Source organism: Prinia subflava, chromosome Z (assembly GCF_021018805.1).
Source record: "Prinia subflava isolate CZ2003 ecotype Zambia chromosome Z, Cam_Psub_1.2, whole genome shotgun sequence".
Classification (NCBI taxonomy): domain Eukaryota; kingdom Metazoa; phylum Chordata; class Aves; order Passeriformes; family Cisticolidae; genus Prinia; species Prinia subflava.
This window is the reverse complement of record NC_086283.1, coordinates 80224674-80248768: the sequence shown is the minus strand read 5'-3', so window position 1 is coordinate 80248768 and position 24095 is coordinate 80224674. Positions and strand designations below refer to the sequence as shown.

The window sequence follows — 24095 nt, the reverse complement described above, 5'->3', positions numbered from 1 at the left end:
ACTGGCATCTGCCATGGGGGAAATCACTGGGAACGCCTCGGCAGTGAGTATCAAGGCAAACCTTTTTCAATGCCTTCAAGAAAACCCAAAAAGCAAATGAAAATGGGAAAAAATAATTCCCTCACATCTCCCTCTCTGAAGGCAGCAGATGCTTTAAAATTCACCAGACAAGGTCTACCTTGCAGCAGACAGTGGGGCGGAGAGGGTGGCTGCTCCTCTGGTCCCCAGGTCTGCTCCCAGGGACTGCATCTGCATATAAAATTTTGGGATTTCCATGTATCTGTTTTACTGCTTTGCAGATATTTGGTACAGGGATTGCTCCCTGGTCCGCCCGCTGTGAGGGAGGGAGCCTTGTGGGTGGCCAACAGTGTGCTTCACAGGCCATTTGTAACCTACCAACTGGGCAGTGACCGGGAGCTGCTGCAAGCAGCGTTTCCAGCTGACTCCAACAGTTTGACATGCATTTCTCTGCCTAGAGATTACAAACTTGGGGTTGCCTCTCCATCCTCTTTCCTTGACCCGGAGTGAGGTTACTCCCCCTGAGAGGAGACATGGAACTGCAGAATTTGCTGTAATGGCAGAAAGGGGCACCAGATGATCAGTAGCAGTAATCAAGGGCCTCAACCCTCTTCCCAATAATGCTCCTGATCATGTGAAGTCAGAGCTGGGTATCTGCTTATCATGAGCTGAACCTTAATGAGGGCCTGCTTCTAAGTCCCCTGAAGTCATCCCTCTGTCTTTAGGAGCTTCAGATCAAGCCTGTAAGGAGACATCTTCTTTGTAGGCAGTGGACTGATTATTAGATGACACAGATCAGTGCAGTGGCTCTGACTTCTATGAAATGAGACCAAAGCACATCAATGGATAGCTGTTTCAGGAGCTCTATTAACGAAAGAACACAGTACTGTTGGTGAAAGCACAACAAAGTTTAAGCACCTGGACAGTAGTCAGTCCAGGCATTGCTGTGTCTCCCAACATCTTCCATGAAATCCTTTGCCCAATTTTGATTGCAAAGGGAATCACTTAACATATATGTGAACTTCACTTGCAGAGTGGCTTATTCTTCTGCTTTTGGAAAAGAACAAACAAACAAACAAACATTCCAACAATTTTTCTATTACTGTAACAAAACATACTACAGTATGTTACTTGGATCCGATGCACTTGTGTACATGTGGCAGTGCACAATTCACACAAAAGGGGAAAGTCACTTTTTGTCCTAAATACAGGCTTGTGCCCTTCAAAGGTACTTTGTTCTTGACATATAAACCTTTGACATCTGAATTTGAGATATTTATCCCATTAAAAAATCATATTTATCCCAGATAAATAATTTTGAATAGATTGTCATTGGACCCAAGTGCTTAATTTGATTATTTTAATGACAGAGAGGTTGTTCATTCCCTTCACTGACCACAGAAGGGGTGAAGATAATGATCTCAGAAGTAAATATCTATCTTTTAGACTTTTAAACAAATCCCATCCCTTAAACTCAGCTTGAGTGGGCACACGGAAAAAGCTTAGTTTGTGCTGGAGAATCCTGTGGGCAACACTATGAGCAGAAGATCCCTGATCCTCACCATGATGCAGATGCAACTACTCCAGCCAGCTTGATATGTCACTGAGCCCATATAGGGAGCTTTTTGCTGTCTCTGTACTGTGAACAGATTTACATCTGTGTCTGCACCAGGAAAACGGATCCTAGTTTCTGAGATGTGCAGAGGCCTCTATCATGGATAAGACTGAACTGGCATTCATAGAACCAAAGGAAGAGAAGTTAGCACCAGAATATTTTAATATTTCTCTGGATGCACTGCCTTTGTGTCCATGTTCAAGCCATAGTTACCAATATCTGAGCTCAGATGAACAATACAGGATGGGTTTGACCAAAAACTACATCCAGTTTCACATGAAACCAGCCAGAAGGGAAAAAAAAAAAAAAAAAAAAAAAAAAAAAAAAAAAAAAAAAAAAAAAAAAAAAAATCACAAAACCAAGGAACCAGGACAACAACAGCAAAACCAAAAAGCAAAAGCAACAACAAAGAGCTGACTTGAAAACTAAGAAGGAAAAATATCAAGCAGAGCAAAACAGCTGTGCTGCAAATAACACTAGGTGGGGTTTATTGTGTTTTTTGGTTTTTTTTTGTTTGTTTGTTTTTTTGTTTGTTAGGTTTGTTGCCATGTAGAAAACTCATTTCAGAAAAACAAAATTAAATAGTATTTGTCTATATCCTTAGTCAGGATGAATTCTCCGGTTCTTTGAGTACCTGGGAAATGCTCTCAATTTGGGTTTCAAACCACAGGAATATCCCACTGTGAAAAAAAGGCAGTGAGTAAGAAATTGTGCAGTGCAGGAGAAACCTGAGTCCCACCTCACAGGCTTGATATCCAGCAGATGTCCCCGGGCACTGATGGAAATATCTGGGCATTCATGTGCATGGTGACATTTATTTCTTTTTTTTTAATGCCATGGGGAATTGAGGATTAGGTTTGCTATTTCCACTAACTTGAGCCCATCACACCCTCACAGAAAAGCATTAGGCAGAGAGAGGATGACACAGTCCTAGGAAATACTAAGAGAGATTAATGCAAACCACAGCGGCAGCACAAACAGTGCCCCGATGTAACGCACCGACTAAACAACTTTTTCCTTACTTTGACAACGTAGTAGATGAGCCACCAGAGGGAGTCCAAGAGATCGTCAAGAACTCCAGGATAAACAGCTCTGCTTTGGGCAAAATAAAGGTAATTAAACAGTTTCAATCAGGGGCTGTAGAGTTCAAACCAATGTGAGCTTCTTTAGGTCACTGCAAAATCTGCATCACAGCAAGATTTCTCAGAAAAGCTAATTTGGTATTAATTTACAGTTTAACTTCTCCAAGAAAACAAAGGGAATAAAGAAGTAAGTTGGAATTTTTTAGTATTATTGTTGATGATAAAAATGTCTCCTGTGTACTTATAATTAAATATTATTATGTGTTTCTAGATCAGTGAGACAGAAAAAAGGTCAGGTGAACAGAATCCAAAGGACAAATAATGCCTTATCTGTGTCAGTGCATAGTTGCTCGTGTGTACAGAAATACACAGATCTTTAAATACAAGTACACTGCACACTGTTCAATCTTGTTTGGTAGCAGAGGGTGAGATGTGAGATTCACACTGCCTTGCATCTTCCAGCGGCCCAGGAAGGGGCAAAACATGCCACAGGCTACTCCTTATGGCTGTGACTGGGTAACTATGAGGCTTAGGGACATGGGTTTGTGGTGGACCTGGAAGTGCTGTGCCAATGGCTGAACTTGATTTTAAAGGTCTTTTCCAACCTAAATGATCCTGCAGCTCTGTGTTGGGTTAGAGAGACACTACTACACAAATCAAATCATCATGCTCCTTGTAAGACAGGGCAAAGAGTAACACTGTTGGGCCACAAGAATTAATATGCCAAATTCCAGGGTTATTCTCCGTTATGGTGTCTTTGTGGAACCACATAAATGCCAGGAAGAGCATCTTATTCATATTCTACTACTCTCCTCTGGTCTAAGTTGGACCATTAGCTTCATGTCGATAAGCTGAACACTTGTTTTTAACACTGAGCTACAAAATTGTCACCCTCAACTTCTCTCTAAAGCTTGCTGGCTGGAAAGCTAAAAAGTTTCTTTTTCCCTCTGTCTTTTGTCTTACAGTAATGAAATTTTACAAGACTGCTCTGAAAACAGATGGGTTTCTGCAGAATACTGACATTTTCAGGAGGAAATGCATGCATATGTGGAGGAGGAAGGGACTCCTACTACTCTTGGGTAATATGGGGCAGACTGTGTTTTCAGTATCGTGATGGTTGTGGTAACTGAGCTATTCCATCCAAGAACATATAGTCAAAAGAGATGAGGGAAAGGAAAGGTGAAACAGGAACTGAGAGATGTGACTTTGGGTGTAGGGTAGATTAGTGACAGGGTACACTCTTATCCACTCTTATCCACTAAAGAGACTCTTCTGTTGCTATCTTTGAATTTTCCACCTGTTAATACCTCACCCATGACTGCATTGTTTAGAATATGATATCTCCACAGGTTTCCATACAAGAGTAAAGAGCAGAGATATTAAAAAAAAGAAAAAAAAAATCAGTGATTTGTGAGCACTTTGTCAAGGAGATCAGGCTGTGGCTGGAGTGAAACAAGGAGCTCAAATAACACCACCTGGACCAAAATGCATCCAAAGTCCATGAGGTGAGACCTGAAAAAGAAGCCTGACCTCTTCCTCCTACATTTGGAGTGTGAGATAACATTCCCTGTCAACCTATCTGTTCTCTAGATCAGCAGATTAGTTGGGATGATTAGAAGAAAAGAAAGGATATTTTCCACTCAGTTATTTACAAATTGTACCTAATGAATTATTGATCAGGTGAACAGCCCTCTGCACAGCCCTCCAAGAATCTGTCCTTTTCAAGTCATGTTCATGGCTCCCTAGCCCACTAAGGCCAGTGGAGATGTTTCAGCCCTCACACTAACAGGCTATTCAGCCACTGAGGCCACTTTTGTTTTCCTACTGCTTTCTCAGTGAAAGTTGAATCTCATTAATTTAGCTGGAAAGCAATAGAAATGGGGAAAAATGCCCAAACTGTGCATCTGTATAGACAAATATCTGTATAGGATAACCACTCCTCCAAACCAGAAAAATAATTTTCCCATTTTTGTAGGAGGTGAAGGATGAACACAAGATTCAAATTCAAGACACCTGAGCTCCTTTCTTGTTTCTGCCACTGAAACATGGAGCAGGTCACTGGCTGTATCAGCTAATGTAATTACCTGTCAGCAACGAGAGTGCACAGCCTGTGCAGGTCTCATCCATGGCTCTCTTCACAGCCACTGGGGATGGAACCAAGAGCCCCACCAGTCTGGAGTGCAATTTATCCAGCTAGACACAGGTATCTGTTCAAGGCCAACACGAGTCATGCCCCAAAACTCACCATCTGTCTTTCCTACCTCTCCATTACCCATGAAGGGAACAGAGAAACAGAAGCCTACACTGAATGCACCTACAGGTAGATCAAATTACCACCACCATTGATTTATCTCTGTCCCAGTATTTCATGTTCTTGTCTATTTTGTCTCTGTATAAACCCTAGGCCTTATTGTCATCTCTATTCAGGTACACAACACAGTTTTATTTGTATCCTTTTGTTTCAGTGCGTCTTTGAGGAAGAGATGAACTAAAAATACAGGCATCACAATCTGGACCCTGGATAGAAATGTGGTCTTGAATTCCAGTATAAAAAGTGCAGTGAGGTCCCATGGCTGTCTCTTAGCCTGCACTCTCAGACAGGAACAGCTTGAGTTGTTCCCTGTTAGACCTTACACCAACACAAGGCAGTATTATGGTATTGAATTCAACGGCAATACTTTAAATTATATGGTTGAATATTTGTTTATAATTTACACAGCAAACTTTTATCCTTCATGTAACCTCGGTCTTGTTTTGTTTTTTTCTTTTCCAAGGGAAAATCATAAGTTTTTGTTTATTATTATTGGGGTTTTTTGCATGGAAAAAAGGGTAGAGTCAGTATCTTTCTCTCTCCTCTGCTCTGAGTACCAGCTGTTCTTCATGAGGGGATATATGAGCAGTTTTATTCAGTTTTAATATCCACCAGAAATTACATCTCACTGCTTTGGGGACTGAACCTTTAAAATTCAATTTCAAATAAATATAATTATAAAATAAGGCAGGGAATAAAAAAAAAAGTGGGGGGGGGCAAGAGAAGGAAAGATAGCATCAAAATTCAGCTCCTTGCTATAAGAGCTCCAGGGCACAGCCAGTAGGGCTGTGTTCTTTAGCAACAGTAAGGAAAATGGCCTGGGGCCCTGAGATTAGCATGTTGATGTTTTGGTCACCACTCTCCATATGAGCCCAGAGATGGACAATCCCACACTGCAAAGAAGGAATGGGAGCAGGAGTTTGCAGAAAATTTTTTGTATCTTCCCCAAATCTCTCATAATTGGTGAAATACTGAAAGAGGAGACATTGAAAAAACAACCTGAAACTGTTGAGAGAAGGAAAGGAGGACTTCTGAAGTATCATACCAGTGTTATTCCCCTGAAAACAGACTTACCTCTGAACAAAGTAAGGTCTCAGAGAGCAATGCTGTGCTCTGGAATGTAAAAAAACAAACCACAAGCACTAAAAAACAACCATTCCAAGGCCAAAAGAACTCAGCTTTTTAATTTCCTTCAAAAATGACACAATGGGTGAGTCTGTTGTTAAAATGTAGGACTTCTGTAACAATGTGGACACGATAGCCCTAAGAGAGGCATTGAATCTTATGTTCATGTGCAGTGTTTCTAACAGGCTATCATTTTTAACTGGAGAAGAATTCACATTAAATTAAGAAAGTCCTTGCCTACAGGTCTGAACAGACCTGAGCTAATAGGTGTTCCTTCCGCTTAGTGAAGCTAAGGAAAACAAAACATATTTAGCATTTTGCAGCAATGCTCTGCTATTTACTGCTAATAATACATAAGACTGTGCTGCAACACCTGTTGGGACCCCAGTAAATGCTCATTCTGAGCATAACAGCCAAGCAGGCAGTGCTCCTAGGAGAAACAGAGGCACAGAAAGTGCAGGTAGTTGATGCAGAGGTCACAGAGTAGAGGACTCTTAGGGGTTTTTGTTACCTGTCCCTGAGATTGCCCAGAATCCAGGGAGCACAGAAATAAAGGGAAAATCACTTGAAATCTGAGGATGGCCGGGTTACAAGTATGGCTCCCCAGTCTGGCTGGAAATATAACAGGCTCAATGGAATCTATGTGGAAATTCAGTCCATTGGCAAAAGCCTTGCCTCAAATAAATATGCAGAAGAGACTTTGCAGAGGTGAGGAGCTGCCTGCACCCTCCACACTGCAAACAGAAGCTCAAGGCACTCAGCAATTTGCAAGACACCTCCATGTATTTCTCTGCTTTGTTTCCTAGGACGGATCTGCCCTATCTAAAAGACAGCACTATGCCTTAGAAAAGATGCACATAGTGTCACGTAAGGTGATTGATGCACGTATGGTCACAGAATGGTTGAGCCATGTGTAGGTGTGGGACTCAGCACCTCACTTCTGATTTTCTGAGCTAAATCTAAGAATGTATGTTCTCTGCAAATCAAGGTAAAGAACACTTTTTGGGGAAAAACTTTTCTGTTCATAGAGAATTCTCAAATTTTAGGTCAACCAAATGACACAGTTGTGAAAAGCTAAGTATTCCTGAGGGTAGCTGAGAACACAAAAATCCCATGAGAGGAGGGAATCAGGTTTCATGGTCACAAGTATAATCATTAAATGAGGAAATAAATTGAAAGGGCCAAATACTTCTTTGGATCAGACATCTTACAAAGAGACTCAGATCTTAACTAGAAGAGATTTTGTTCTAAGAACTGTTCTGGGACCCAGTGATTGCAGGAAGCCTTTCTCTTTTTCTCTATCAGTTTTGTCAGTTGCTTCTGGGACTTCTGTGGAAATCCTTGGAAGCAGATTTCCTCTACAGCCTTTCCACATCATGCTCCAGCGACCAACTTTGCTCTGTACAATCTGCCCAACCGCAGCAGGACACAGTCACAAATCAGTCGGCACTTAAGGAGCCCCTTCACTTTTATCTCACCTTGCTCTCCGTCTGCTCCCTTCCCAGGCCCTGTCCTTTCTTATACAACTTGTGTATCATCAGATAACCAAGTAAATATCATTTCGGAGAGCTGCCCCCTCTTGCCATGCATCTGAATGAGCACCAGGTTTGCAGTTATTTGTTTAGCCACTGAGCTGAACAAATTAGATTAACACAACACATGCAGCGAGGGGAGGAGGACACGAGGAGGGGGGCCCTTCTGACAGAGACTGGAAAGATGCTGGGGAAGTGCTGTTGTCATGGCAATTAACCCTGTCTTGGCAATGGTGTTCTTCGTTCCCCCAGAAAATCTGCTAGGTGATTCCCCTTTCTTCTCTTTCCTGTGTGCTGCAGAACTGGGGCAGAGCTGCACAGGATCAAAGCTGTGCCTCAGATCTCGGGAGGTTGTGACAGTTGCAGTTGTGCGAGGGGAGATGTGTGGGAGAACCTTCCTTCTGCTAAATTTGGTGACACACTGTTAACAAGACAATACAACAGCAGGGTTGGTTGCTGTTTCCTCTCCCTTTCTCTATTTTTTTTTTTACAGCCCAATAAGACCTTTCATTATATTTCAAATCTGTTTCCTTTAAAGCTGTTGTGAAGATTCCCTCCTACTGCTTAGACTGCTCTTCCTCTTCTCTCACTGCAGCTGAGAAGCATCTCACTCTATCAGGTCCTGTTTTGTACACGAGACACACAGCATGGGGTTGTGGCAAAACAGCTTGCTCTTCCCCCTTTGAGAAGGGCATCTCACAAGAACTCTGCTCTTACACAGCCAACTAGTCACCCTCACCTTTAATTTCAGGCAAACTTAGCATGTTCTTCACCCACAGAGCTGGAAAACACATCAAAAACTTTCCAAGGCAGAATTTCTGCCCGTGTAAATCAGTACAGATCCTCTGAAGTCAAAGAACTTACTGTCAAGAGGGACAAGATTAAAGCATGGAAGCATTGGGAATGTTGTTGCCCATGTTTTATGGATGGCACAGCAGAGTCAGAAAAGGGTGGTTGACACAGAATCACTGTCCTGGGAGCAGCCAGAAACCTCCTGCATCATAAACCAGCAAGTCAAACACAGAACTTCTCTAGTGTGAAGCAGCAGTGACCATCTTCAAAACACAGTACCAGAAAGCCTGGAGACTGGTGCATTTTCCAGGTAGAAATTACCAAAAGGACTATAGGGAAATCGGATTTGTCAAAAGATAACTTTGACTGTGTTCTACAACTTTGACTTGGAGCTGGTATTTTTTTCAACTCTGCCCCTCTCATTGAAAGGTCTGGAAGCAGTGACCTCTCTCTGTTGGAAACACAGCACTGAATTGTGATTTTCTATTTCTGAGATAAACTCCTCCATAAAGCGGGGAAAAGTGCACCCAGTGCACAAGAAAATCTCAGTGATTCCTCTTCTACCGCATAAAATACCAGGGAAGTGCTTAGGTAATTGGAAATAGGATGAATCTAATTGCAAGAAAAGCTTTACTGGATTAATCAATTTAATGTCACCTCTGATAATTCTTGAAGCAATTCCATGTAGATAATCAGGATGTATTGATAATCTGAACTAATCAAGAGGTGTGGAGTGATGGAAAAGCGTTTTTCCTCAGCTTAGTATTGTCATAGAAAGATAGTTGAAAGACACCAACAAGAATTTTTTTTTCTCCTTTTAATAAACCTGTCTCCAGCATGTTTTAGGCTGGCAGAAAAGGATTCAAATAACTTTGTTTATCCAACCAAACTAACAGGCCTTTTCTTTTCTAGGACTCATAGATTCTATACTATTTTCCAGTGTTCTTCAAACTGAAGTGGTGACTTGCAGCCAGAAGGAATTAACCAGACTCTTGCACCAATAATATTAACAGCAAGAATCCTTTGTTTCTCAGTGGAAATTTCCAGAGGGGCTAGTGGAGATGGTGGCAGAAGGCTGAGCTTAGAGTTAGATTAAACCTGTGGGATGTATCAGTTGGGAAACCTAAAATCTGCCCCTGTATGAGACAACAATGCCAGAATGAACTTGCTCTGGGTTCAGTAAAGTGACCAGTCTTGCAAACTTTGTGGTTAAGTTCCTGCCAGACTTAGGACAGATGATGAGGCGTGGGTAGTGGCAGAAGCAGCAGAGCGAAGGTGACCATTTCTCAAAACTCGAGCTGCTGCAGGTGTAAAGAAGAGTGTTAAATGGATGCCTGAGAACACAAAAGCAGGAGTTAACTAGTTTGTCTGTTGTTTGCAGACTGAATGGTCCTCAGAAGCACTGGTATTTTAAGGGGCTTCCAGCTCCTAAATGGCATTGCAGAGGGAGGTTGCCAAACCACTGTGATTACACAGAGAATATTATACTCCCTCCTGCCCAGAAAGATGTTGCATGACTTCCTGCACTGGCTAGAGAAGAGAGTTGGCAATGAGAGGGAAGATGTAAACTACAGGGCTGACATATCCCTGCTTTTAACATTCAATAGCTGAAATCACAGATTCCTCAGAGCAGTGGGAAACAGAACTGCTGTGGAACTTCTGGTCATGGATTTTTTTTTTATTTAAAAATATTTCTGGGGAAAAGCCTTCACATTATCAGGTTTCTTTTTTCTCCATTTTTTTTTCCACTCATTTTTCTATTGTCCAATATCAACTTTCAAAAAAACCTGTTTTTCTGGGGGAAAAAATAGTGATTTTGATTTCTTTGTTGTAAGCAGATAGCATAGTCTCTAAAATGGGAGTAAAAAGACCTGCTAAGTCCACTGGGTTTTCCAAGATGTAATTTCTCTTAACCAAAAGCAGAAATTGCCAGCACTTTTCCATAACCCTGTAGGCTGCCATAATCATAATGATTGTACCATAGCAGAAGAGAGGGAACGCAACTGATGTTTAAGGCAGGCATCTTGAGAGCCAGACTCCTAGGTTTTGTGTCTGCTCCCATCAATCTCATAGGACAAATCTTTCAAAACTGGAGTGCCCAAACTCAAGCACCTCCATAGGTCCTCCGAGATCTGCAAACATCAAACCTGAGGCCTTCAGGCCCACTGTGACTGTCGAACCATAAGTGAGAGCATTTATACCACGTCTCTGATATTACTTTTAGACAGCTCTGTTGTCTCCTGTTTTAAAAGGAGGTAAAAATCTGTACCCCCAAAAGGCTACTGCAGGGAGCTGAAAGGCTTGAAGTGGCTTTGGAGGAAGGGAACAAGAGGTCTAAGAAGTCACCCTCCCACACTTCCTTTGCACTCTCTGAGAATAAAAAAAATCTCCTGTAAAGAGAATGTCCTAAGAAAAAAATTGAGAGTCCTTAATTTGTGCTGGATTCTCCTCAGCAAATGCTTTTCCAGATGCCAAAGGCCAGCTGCAACCTCCAGAGCAAGAGCTAAAATCAATTTGCAGCCAAAGTAAAAATGCCTGGATATCTGTCCCTGGCTCCTTCGCTTCCCAGCAAAGCCATGAAATGAGCTACTGCCTCTGGTTACATGGTTAATTTCAGAAATGAAAAGTCCAATAGCAATAATGGCATCTCTGGCTATGTATTGTGGAGCTGGAGAAAGAAGATGCCGGTAGCCTTTGCAATCCAAGCTGCCATATACCCTCTTGGAAGCAATTTCCTTCCAGTCTTTAGAGAAAATAGAACAGAGCTACTTCTGGGGGAGAAATTCAATCTTTGAAACATATATTCAGGTGACTGAGGAAGGGCTTAGATAAACAATAGTCAATATTGCCAAAGGGCAAAGAAAGGGGACAGAGATTATAAAAACAATGTCAAAATTTGAGGCATCCAGAGATGGATCTGCAGGATGAAAATATTTCCCATTATGACATAAATAAAACTGCCCTTCGGTGTATCTGAAAGACTGGTATTTTATTTTTCTCTCTTCTCAGGTTTAGAACAAAACAGAAAAAAAGGAAATTTTGTTTTCACAGTTGACTAGAACAGTCCAAATCCTCTGACTGTGCTAAATCCAGCAAGAGCAAAGCCTGATCACCGGTGCCACATCTGCCATTTGACAGAGGCTTCTCAGAGACCTCAAACACCAGGAGCCTGCTCTCTTGCTAAGTGAACTGTTACATTTCATGTTCACTGTTCCTGCCATTCTTCTGTCGTTTTAGGATGAAAAAGGCTGGACTCATGTACTGTAAGGAAGGTGAAAATTTGGGAGATTTTTTTGCTTGTTTGTTTTTAATTTTGATGAACCGGGGCTTTTTGAACAATAGGAGAAAAACAGGTAAAGAAGTGAAATGCCTGACATCCAGGAATAAACTGCACTTAGGCACCCAATCTTGCTCCAAAGTGAGTTCATGCTTGTGCTGAGCACCAGGGGAAGACCTGTACACTGAGGACATTTCCCATCATTTAATGATGGGTAGGACATGGCAAGTGGTTTGCACCTGTGATGGTTCTCTGCACCGAGGCTGTATCTACACATTACTCCTCAGATAGGAACAAAAATATCATCCTCATCCTCTTTGGCATGTTTATACCCTGAAGAGTGACTGGTGACCATTATATTTCTTTAAAAAGAAATAAATTAAACATTTTTTTTTCCCCCACATGAAAGCTATTTAGGGCAGTTCTCAGCTCCTCCAAGGTGTCTGAACATCCTTACTCTACCGGGGCTCTGATAATTGGCATGTTGTCTCCAAAACACCACATTACTATTGTGAATCAGTAGCTTGTCAAAAATACATATTCAAGCAAACAGAAATAAATATTGCTTTTTGGGATGATTTTACTGTATTATGAAATAGTGAACAAATGAAATAAATGTCTGTGTTGACAGTTCTGAAATGTTTCAAAGGAAAACACAAAGGGCAGGGAAAGGAAAATGCACCCTTTCTTGCATTATTCATTTCTAGATCTACTTCTTTATTTTTGTGTTCTTATGGAGAAGTGGGAGTGGTGTGTGAGAGAGAGGGAAAAAGTAATATAAAGTGAGAGTTTAACCACATCAGGACCTCTTTGTAATGATTGCACAGCAAAGTTTGTGGAGGTAGAAATAAAAATAATCAAAATCTTTGCCCCTTTGTTAAAATGGCACATCATGTTTTATAAGCATTTCAGATATTTTCATTGAAAATTGTGTTTCAGCAAAAGAAAAGCACAAGACACCCCAACAAGGTTTACAACACTATCCCAAAGACTTAATGTGTGGTGTTTTTTTTTAAAGAACTGTTAAAAAGTTACCTTGTGGTGATTTTTCTATGCTTTTTAACAATGCTGGTGATTATTTTTTACCTTTTTTTTAAAATTTTTCTTCACTCTGCCACTTTTGGGGTAAGTCTTCCTATTCTGTTCCCCAATGGAGAGTAAAAGTATTGCCTTTGACAGAATGATTCCAGATTGGGACCAGTATTTCCAAGCCTGAAATGTTATTCAATACATTTTCAAGTGCTTTAAATTTGAGGACAGCATCTCACCTTGACTAACATTTCTCAGTTTTTTCACTCTTCCCTACTCCCCCCTCCCTTTTCTTTTAATGCACTTAATTTGTTCCTGGGTTTTGCTACAATAAAGTTTCTAGATTGGTATTATTAATAAAACTCTACTGTTCTCCCCCTCATTCAATTAATCTATGCATCCTTTTTTTGTGTGTGTGAAGGTGTCTGATGTCAACTTTGATGATTTAAAGGCCATAAAAAATAAAAATAAAATAATAAAATCACCCAATAAGCTCTTAAAAAATAAGGGTGTGGGGGGAGGAGTGAGGAGAAGGATGCCCTGTGGTACAAAACTATAAAAGGTTAGATTAGACTTTAGCAGAAAAGTCTCCGTGATAATTACTGTTATCTGCTGATCCATAAACTCTTCACACAAACTGCAACAGTAAACCAAAAAACTGACACTTTAATAGCAATGTGCTTTGTAGCGCGGGGACATCTCTCCTCCTCCTTCCCACATCTCTGAGCCTCCCAATGCTTCATTTCCTCACAGCCTTGTGACAGGTGGAGCTGACAACCCGGATTCCCAGCTAGCAGTGAGCAGCTAGAGGTTGGCACTAATTATTGCTAAACTTCTGCAGACTCACAGCGTGATCTAGTTGGGCAAGGAGGAGGAGGACAGGGTGAGGCAGAACATCACTCTGGTAGTTTGGGGGGTTTTATTTTGGTTTTTTGTTTGTGTTTTTTAATGGGTTTGGTTGGTTTCTTTTTTTTTTGGAAGGGAGGAAGGAATAAGGGGGTGCCAAGAAATTCTCGAAGAAAAGAGATAAATGTGTCCAAAATGCAAGCCCCAATAAGGTTTTCCAGTCCCTGCTGACCCTCACTTGTGTAAATTGTCCCAGCCCCACCAGCTTGAGCTGGTTTCCGTCACCAGCTCTGTGCCTGTCCCCAACATCTGTGGTGCAGCCCTGTCGTGGGTCACCGCATGAAGAGGTCTATCCACCACACAGATGGAGAGGGAGAGTTCCAGAAGCATCAGGAAATCTTCCTGGACTTGGCTTCTGTGACACCAAATAAAGAGCTGATTTATCAATGCCAACTTAAGGATGCAGCTCTGGACAGGAAAATTGAACGCTATGTTTCTCATGTTTGAAAATCGTTTTATGAGTGGCAACTTTGTACTGTTCCTGTAGCTTCACACAACGCCAGCCCCTTGCAGATACCAAGGCAGGAATCAGATAAAGTAAGAGAAGAGTACAGCTGAGAAAGGGCAAACTTTAAAGAGAGGATTGGCGTCAGAGAACTGCCCTACACGTGGGCATGAAAATGGTAGTCTGAAGATAATGATTCTATAAAACAATTAAGAGGAAATTGCAAATTTGAATTGTAGTTGAAAAGATCAGCTAGCATAAATCACTAAGGGCAAAAAGAACTCCACTCCCTTCCACAGGTTCCATCTTTGTCACATTTCTCAACCTGTTAGAATTTAACTGGAAACTATCAGCCATCCCTAAGTATTTTGAGCCACATGATAACACTCAAAAGAGACTTGCACTCAGTTTCTCAAGTCCTATAAGAATAGTGAAAACTCCCCCTGAAAAGATCTTACTTTCTATTTTATAGCATCAGGTTTATTGACTCATTTCCTATAGCGAACTTAAAATCTGATAACATCCTACTCAGTTCAAGGGGAATATATTCTGAACATCTTCTGCAACACTTTAAAAAATTGTTATATGATCAAACACCTATAACCTAAAGCTAAAAAATTTGCAAGCCATTAACCACTGGGAAAAAACAGCTCAACAACTTGGAATTAGAGTTAAATTAAATAAAAAGAATCAGCATAAATTTTTCTTCTGGATTCAGACATTAGGAATACGAGGAGATGCTGTAGCTTTTAGTCTAACATCATACATAAAGTGCTCTCATAGAATCTTACACCATAGCATCTTCATCATGTCCCTCCATCTTGTCTGGTGTACGGCTCATCTTAAAACACAATCCAATTTTCATGTGAACGTCCCTTATTGATGGAAGATCCATCACGTTCCCAGAAACACTGCCCAGCAGCATCGACCTTTTTACATATTCTTTCAATGTTTTTTGTTTTTAATTTAATCACTTACAACACCATGTTACTTAAACTGAATGTCTAACTAAATCTATTTTTAAGTCTATTTTTTTTTAATGTGGCAGTGATGTTGAAGCAAATACATACTCCCAAAATATGAAGAAATAGGTGCCTAGAAAGAAATTAGTGAGATCAGAAAGCAGTCCTCATTCTTCCAAGAAACCATTATCATGATCAGCAGACTTTCTGTGAAAAACCCGGCATAAAATATATATGCATATATTACCAGTTTGAGGGAGAATCTCAGTAAGCTGAAAGAAGGAATGACTCTGAAGCCAACAAAAGATTTTTATTTATTTTTTAACTACACTGCATAATTACCCTGTGCAACAAATTGCCACAAGGTTCCACAAAAGCTGAGACCTCACCGTAATTCCAAATAGGATTAGACATTTATATGCATAATGAGAACATCCACAGTTGCACAGTCTCGGATAAGAAATGCTAGGGAAATAACCCTCATGCTTCCAGGCATACGTCAACCACATGGGAACAAAGTTGGGAAGAAATTCAGTTTATTCTGTACTCACTCCTTAAGTGGATTTTAGCACTTGTCCTGTAACACCACAAATAGAGGTAGAAATGGACAATGTGTTCAATCAAGAAGTCCTAGCTGGATTCAATTACACAAGTAATTTTCAAGTAACTGATGACACACAAGGCACCCTCCTTGCTTGGGTTAAATTTTTTCACTTATATAGCTATCTTGTGTATAATGGATATCCATGCTGTCTATAGATATAGGAGAGAGGAAATCTGGGTGTTCACACATCTATAGGATTGAAATTAATATGATCCTAGAAAAATCTCTAGGATGTATTGAAATATCCACAGCTATCTATATATGACATCGAAACATTATCAAATGGATTATATGCCCTCTCAGAGTTGTTTCTATAAAATCCTGATGATTTCATTCCTATTGAGTGTTATAGGACTTTGCCATAAAAAACTGATATGTCAAGAGTACTGTAGAATTGGTCTGATTATGCCTGTAGTGGGCAAAGGGTAAGTTTCCATCAAAGGCTGATAATTCAATTAAAGGACTATTTTGAAAAATTGAAGAATGTGTAGATTTGAGGGCTGCAATATGATGACAACCTTAGGACAATTTAGGACTGGGCACTGGGTTTCTTGCTGATTCAATCACCTTCTGGGCTTGAGCTCACTTCTATTCAGTATATGAATCCTCCACTTCTCCCAAGCAAGATTTATGTTTTAGTCAGAGAGATCACAGGTTATGAACCACATGGACTACAAAGCTACTGACAGGTACATGTCATTTGTAAGGGACAACAGCCCACATCTATCCCACTGTTCCAAGCCTTGCTGTCTGCAATGTTCCACAAAGAGATCAGGCAGAAGACTTTCCAGCAGTCTCTTTTCTACCCATCCAAAATGTCATGCTAGTTTTTGGCAAATATTCCATGTAAGACTGACTTGCTTTTTCTGTATGGATTAAGGCTGGGCATGTGGCTTCCCTGAGCTCAGTGCACATCATGAATAAGTGAACTATCACAGACAATGTGAGAGAAAGCAATATAGAACAATTTTCTATTCAACCTGTTCAGTTTTGTGCAGACCCCAAGACTGCATTTAAAAACTCTCATTATCAGTATGCTGCTTGATTGTTTCTAAATTGTGAGGCTGTAACAAAACCAGCCCTTAAAATCAGCCTCCCTTGCCCAGCTGGTGCCCTACAATGCACACAAGCCCTGAACACAATAGCCGAATCTAGCTTTGCCCTTGCTCTGAGCTTTCCATCACACGAAAGTCTCATTAGCCCAGACTGGGATGCACAGAGCAGCACCCAGCAACCATCCGATCCCGCTCAGAGATGAAGCAGAGCAACATCGCGGGGGAGGAGTGAGGGGTTAAAAATATCTCAGAACCTCAGTCTCTCTCCCGGGCAACTTTCAATCCCATTTATTTATTTATTAATTAAAATCATTTAAGCCACAGAAACAATCTCTGGAGACATGGAGTCTCATTCAGACATTTAGACTTTTCGTTTTGTTTCGGGGTTTTTTCCTTTTTTTTTTTTTTGGTCGTCGTTTGTTTGTTTGTAGTCCTTTTTTTTTTTTTTTCCTTTCTCCTTGCTTAGAGCATCCTGGAATGATCTCTCTGTGCCTCCTGAGGGAAGATATGGCACTAGCAAACCCAGAGGCAATTTCCAGGCTCTTGTTAGGCTATGAAAGTCCCACAAGAGAGAGACTGTTTTTTCCAACTTTTCTGTCTGACCACAGTCTAGGAAATAAGCCCTGAAGTTCTGGCTCCACTGAAGTCAATTGCAAAATTCCTACAGCTTTCCTGGAAAAATAAAAAACAAATCATAGTCAAGGCTCCTCAACTTTGAAGGCGGCCTCAGAGGTAAGAGATAAACTCTGTCCACCTTCTGCTGCCCCTTGAAAAACAGTCTTGAGGCATAACAGCATTAGGGTAGTTGAAGTAGGTCTTGTTGGAGAAATAAAATAGAAAATATAACACCCAGGTTCAAAACGCAGTGTGACTTCTTGAGATAGAGCTGGCCCAGCAGCCACTGACAGCAGAAACGAAGGAGCCAATAAAAAGCCAAATACCCAAGAAGTACTGCAGTAAATGGCTTCATACATTTAGTTTGCAGCATCCTAATTCAAAGCTATGACCCTTCCTCATGCCAGCAAATGAGGCAGGAAAACACTGAAAGAATAGCTCTTGATTTGGATGTTACAGTCACAGATCTCAAAACTGCATTTAGTTGTGACTCCAGCTAGCAGCAAGGCTCCAAATGCCCCTTCTCGGGGAAAAGATGAAGTCTGGAAAGGCTGGGGAAGGGATTGTTCCAGTGCAAAGGCCTTGAGACAGCTAGCGAGCAGAAGAGGAGGAGAAGTGGCTGCTATGAGTGCTTAAAGGGAAACTGAGGCACGGAAATACATGCAGGTACTGGCCTGAAATCACTCAGAAACAAAAAACACCACCAGGAATATAACCTCCTCCCTTCAACTCTTTGTTTAGTGTCAGGATGCCAAAACTTTCAACCTTCTTCCAATAAAGACGCATTTTTATCCCTTCCTGAAAACTACTTTATTTGTGCTTTAGCTTTATTTAGCTACATCAAGTCCTCTTCCAGCTAGAGATCACTATACACAACTGACAAAAAGCTCTGCATTGCCAAAGTGCTTTATAAGGCCCTTCCTCTGCCTACATCTCATTCTTGTTTTTCCTTTCTCTTATTTTATCTTTTTTTTTCCCCTCTACAACCCCTCACATTATTCATCATAATCATAAAACATTCATTTGCGCTTCTGACCAATTGGAAGACCCTCACGGGAGGCCATAAAGGGGGGGTGTCAGGGTTATAATGAATGTAAATGCCAGGTGTTTAAGCTGGATAATGTGCAATTTGCAACTCAAGCAATCTGCACAATAAGCAAACCTAACGTTATGGTACCTGATAGGGGCACGATGGCCATTCTGAGAGAATGAAACATTTTACGACCTCTATGTTGCCCTGATCTCATGATCTAATAATAGTCCAGACAAAATTAGTTCCTGCTATAATGTCTTTGAATGTTTGGGGGGAGGTGGATGGGCAGGAGGGATTGCAAGGAGTTGGAGAGGGGGGTGAAAATTATATCAGGTGGCTGAGCTGAAGTTTCAGAGGATCAAAGGGAATTGCAAGCTGGATGTGCTATTTAAGACAATAACCTTCTGCTGAAAGTGAGGAGGTCAAAGACAGGTCTTTCATAACTATCTTGCACACATATAGACATGTACACAGAGCTGTTCCCCAGGATTTGGCTGCTGCTGAATTAAAAATAGGTTTATCGTTGTGAAAGGACTGATTTTCTGGCAGTGTAGGGCCGGACAGCCGATTCCCCGAAGTCTAATGGAGCGTCATTGCTCAGAAATTAGCTAATCTCAGGCTGAAAATAACAGTGAAGAGGAGTTATTCCCATCTTCCTCCCCTGATCCCAAAAGCAAGTTTCATTTTCTTTCTTCCTTGCATGACCAGGTCTGGCTCGGCAGGGGAAGGAGAAAGGCAGGTCTGCATCAATTGCTCTCACCCCACCAAAGAAACAAGAGTAGTGTCTGCTCCGCTCTGGTGGAAGGGGCACCCTGAGAAAAGCCTCTCCTCTTTTCTCTGCAGACTGCACAATGCTCTTTAAAATGCTGTTCAGATTGTGAGGAACATGGAAAGGAAAGATAAAGGGAAGAAACATCTTCCCAACAGATTGTCAAAAGCCTCAGAAAGAACAGCTCCCTTTGGGGAATTTGATCAGGTTTGTTGCTCTAATCCACATGATGCACTTTTCCTCTCATGGTACAGCAACTCCAGACAGTGCTCACTGCACCTCCACAGAGCAGGAGGGGAGTGCAGAAACTAACCTGATGTCTAGGGAGAGCTGTGAAAAGCTGCAGGAAATAATGCTGCTTATCCTTTCCTATCTCCACTTCTTGTCTTCTCTTTGTCCTCAGCCCAGCCACTGCTCCTTGGGGTGTATCAGGACAGGCACACACCTTTGGGCACCCTAGTGCTCAGCCACAGCCACTTTATTCCATCTAACTTCAGCAACCATGGAAACACTGTCTGGCCTTTGGATACGACTGTTTCTGTCCACTCTGTACTGAAAATGCCACTCCATAAAGGCATCAGAAGTATTTCAGAAATGGACACACGTATTGCTAAAATAATGTCATTGCTCAGCACAGCCTTGTGAGCCCTTTCCAGCAAGCTGGATGTAGTCCAAGTGTCCACATCTATTTACATTTCATTTCACAATGTGGCTTTTCTATTTCATATTTCTTTATTTGAATCTAGAAGAGAAACACTAAATCTTGTTGGTTTGTACTTATTTATTTATTTTATTTTCCCTAAACACTTTATGATAGATTCATCCTCTGTGTCACTTATGTTTACTCTTGAGTAGAAACATGGATTTGTGGCAGGTGGATAAATATTCCACCTGTCTGATAGGCCAGATAGCTGGATTTGATTCTGATGTTGCAAAGCAGACTTCACCACCCTCACTCTTGAGGGAAAACTCCCATTCTGCTCTCACAAGATTTCTGGTTTGCTTGTCACAGAGTATTCACTTTCAGGTCATTTCTACTGGATGAATCTAATTTTAAAGTTACAAGTTTTTGCACCAACCCTCATTAACATTTTTAGAGTTTTAGGAGAGAAATGATGATAATTTAGCCACAAACTCACCCTGAGAAGCTCCCAGCAGAAATTTCACGCATACATGAATACAATAATTGCCAAACAAGCTGTGATCAATTTTGTCTTGGTGTAGTTTCGTGGGTGTCTTTTTTCCCTGGACCTCTGTGAAATCAAAGGAAGAAGCCAAATGCAGAGAAGAATTTGCCATGGGGCTGATGTGTTTACCAGCATCATATTGCATTTTCTACTGGAGGCCTCTCAGAGCTCCCTCAACCACTTGCTGAATTTTTCTAAGATGTGGATCCAGGCTCACCTCCTTGCAAATTTCTTCTCCTTCTGAAGTCTATACACTTAGTACTGAACACACTTTTCTAGACTACATATCAAAGTTTGCAGCCTGGTATACCTTCCTTCTATTCCCAACTCAGCTTCCCACAGGCCTTTCCCCTGACATTTGCCCACCCTTGTGCACTGGGCTCTCTCAAAACCTGGAGAATCAGCTGCATGCCATTGCACTCCAACTCTTTTGATGTAGAAGACAGAAGATCACCAATTCCTTGGCTACAGACTGACACATGATGAGATCCCTGAACCTCAGGTTGTCCTAATCCTCAGCTCTTTACCACCTGAAACCTCTGAATGCTGAGGTCTTAGAAACCACTCAGTGCTGCAGCTGAGGTTTCTATGCAGGTTTCTATGAATTCATTAATTGCAGGTGACCTGCCAACAGTAACATATATTTGCACCCACAAATCTCTCTACAGTTTAAAGAAATAAAATCCTGGGAGGGGCAGAATTACTGAAGCTGTTTTACTAGAACTATTTTAAATTTGAAAGAGATATCCATTCTCTGGAACAGAAGATACAGGCTAAAGTTACTTCTTGTTCTTCAAACTCCACCTGAGCCCTTGATATGGAGTCTCCTTCCCAGAGCAGCATCAAGTATCCAACACATGCTGCCAAAGGGATTTAGGCACTGAATAGCAGAACCTGGCAAAGCTGACAACTCCTTTCTTGTTGACCTGTGTTTCAACAACATAGCCCTAAGCAACTGACATTTTACCAGAAAAGGGATTAAAGATAGCTGCCTGATTTTCTGTTATAATTTCCTGGTTTAGCTTTTTAATTGCCTGTGTGTTGGAAAAAATATATATCAGATCTTGGCAGGGAAAAAGTGCCCCTTCAAAACCTGAATTTTGCAGATTTTATTTTCTGGAGCAGATGATGGTCTTTGTTTATAAGAAAAATTAGGCCAAATCCAACATTTTCACAGATGGAGGAGCCTGAATTATTGATCAGAGGTTCATGATTTTTCTCTCTCTCTCTCTTTTTTTTTTTTTTTTTTTTTTTTTTTCCCTAACTGGTAAATAACCAAGTCCAAAAAGGCTGATATTTATTTCAAGACTGGGATCAACTCCACACCAGCAAAGCTAAAACAATTTCTCTTCATTTTACTCCTTCTCTTTTTTCCCCCTCACTTTTTTTTTGGAGATATTCCACTTGTATAAATAATTAAAGATTCATTGGCCAAGAAAGAAGGAGGAGGAAAAAAAAGAGACACTGACTTTTTGGTGTTGCAGTTGAAACACAGAAAGAAAAAGGTTTCATACAATTGAGAACAAACAAAATGGCATAATTTAGCTAGTTCCAGCTGTTTCAATCGAGGACACAAGGAACACTGAAGTAGAGACTGATGAGATAATATGTTCCCATGGAAACTTTCATCCTAATGCCTAATCAGTGAAAGGTTGGTTTAATTCATGCTTTTGAAAGATGTGCATTATTCTGTCTTAAAATGTTTCCCTTTTTTATTTTTTTTTTAATTTACTAGTTTCTACATGCATTTTTCTCTCCTTTTCTGTGTTTAAATCCTACAAAAATTATTCTCATTGACTATACTTGTATAGCAATGAGCTCCTCTGGATCAGAGTCTGGAGATACAAAAATATCCCTGGAACAAGAACAGGAAACATGTTTACTCTAGCTGCAAAATGAATTGTAAAAAGCTTTTATTTTATTTTTTAACCTGTATCCTCTCCCACAGGCAATGAAGTTGCAGAATACTTCAGGAAGTATACTTGGTGGAAATTCTGTGATTACTGTTTGGTGATGCCTCTCTGGCACTTGAAGAGAGATGCAGCACTTCCTGTAGTTTGAAGAGAGATTAGATCCCTTATCCATGTCACAGGAGTGTGACATGATAGCTCTCATAAAACATATAAGTCCAGGCTCTGACAATGACTCCTGACAAATATCCAGTAACTTATTTTTAGCACAAACACAAAGTAAAATGGACAGTTGTGAGAGATCATTACCTGAAATTTAGCAAAGACTTGGCGCAACGATCAGGAAAAAAACCTCAATGATCACTCTGCCCAAAAGTCCTGCAGATGCACTCCTGTCAAAGCAGCTGAAACTAAATTGGTTTTCTCTTTGATGGCCATTAAACCTCCGTTATGCTTCACTGATTAGTTGATCTAATGGAGAGGTCAATTTTCATGAAAAGTGGTGGATAGGAGAGCTAAGGAGATGGGTCATTTTTCATCCAAGTATCTGGCTTTGGCTTTAAAAGAAATTGTCTTGCAAGACGACTGAGATAAATACAGAAAATTTTAATGAATGTTCTAACCTCTTTCCTTACAAACTTCAACTTTATCACACTATTATTCTTTGCTTAATCTGAAAGAAATAACCCTAGAAAAAACCAGGGCTGTGTCTGGACTAATCACAATCACAGTACAACAAATAATATGCTGGCCAGTAATTTATCAAACATCCCACCTTGAACTTCAGAAACTTTTTCCCAAGCTCATCTTCTTGACAAACTCTGCTAGCTTCCCTAGAGAAGAGGAGAGGAAGGGTTCCCAGGGATGTGTGGCAAGAGATCCTTTCCACCTAGATAATTGTGAGTTCTCTCACTCAGGGATTAGGTACAGGCTTTGCACACTGTTGCAGAAGAAGATATTTGGCTATTTAAATGGATTTGAGAATGCACTAATCAAATAATTCTTCCATGCAAATTTCACCAGTTTCTTTTTTAAAGACACTAATTCAAACCAGGATATTTAATTTAGCAAAAAAAAAGCTAGATATATTTTTTGAGATCCAAGTAAGTAGCAATTCCAAAAAAAAAAAAAAATCTTTATCAAATAAATTAAAAGAGTATTTTATAATTTAACATGTATTTTTCCAAGGATAGCATGACAGAACCAACTGAGTAGCACTCCTCTGCAAACATTTCTGCTCTAGCTGACTGTATCTACTAAACTAAAATTTTGTGATATTTTTTCTCTGAATGAAATGTCAGTGATAAACTAGGATAAAACTCAGTATGTAACTAAAAGGCTCTTATTACATACCATTTAGCTGTCATCACTCAGTAATTGCAATTACAAATTACTGTAGCTTTACAGTCACCAATCTGAGATTAAATACTTGGAAAAAATACTGAATGGACACCCCAAAGTAAATGGTCTTTGCCCTAGTTTCCTAATAATTTAGGCATTGAAATGCTGGTACAGAACAGAATGGGGTGGGTTGAGAAGTCTGGTACAGGGGAAGAAAATTAATTTTCTAGTCAATACCAAAACACAAATTGTCACTTAATCATCAAAGGACACGTGGGGAACCTCTCAAAGGCACAGACTATGCATGTGGAAGTGTCCTAGTGCTGTACTTTATGGCCTGTATTTGACAGGTTTTGAAAGCTCGACAGACTTTTTCTCCATATGTGTTACTTAACTGGGAACCATGGTTTTCAAGACAAATATAGTATTTCAGAACAAACACAAGAATGAAGGAGCACTCTGGACACATCACTTTCTTATAGCAAAT

General features: G+C 40.6%; 1 protein-coding gene across 48 annotated transcripts in view; it reads right to left on the bottom strand.

Annotated features, from left to right (window-relative positions):
* The window catches only part of CELF4 (CUGBP Elav-like family member 4), a 676060-nt gene that overhangs the window by 467729 nt on the left and 184236 nt on the right, over positions 1–24095 (bottom strand). The window lies entirely within an intron of this gene.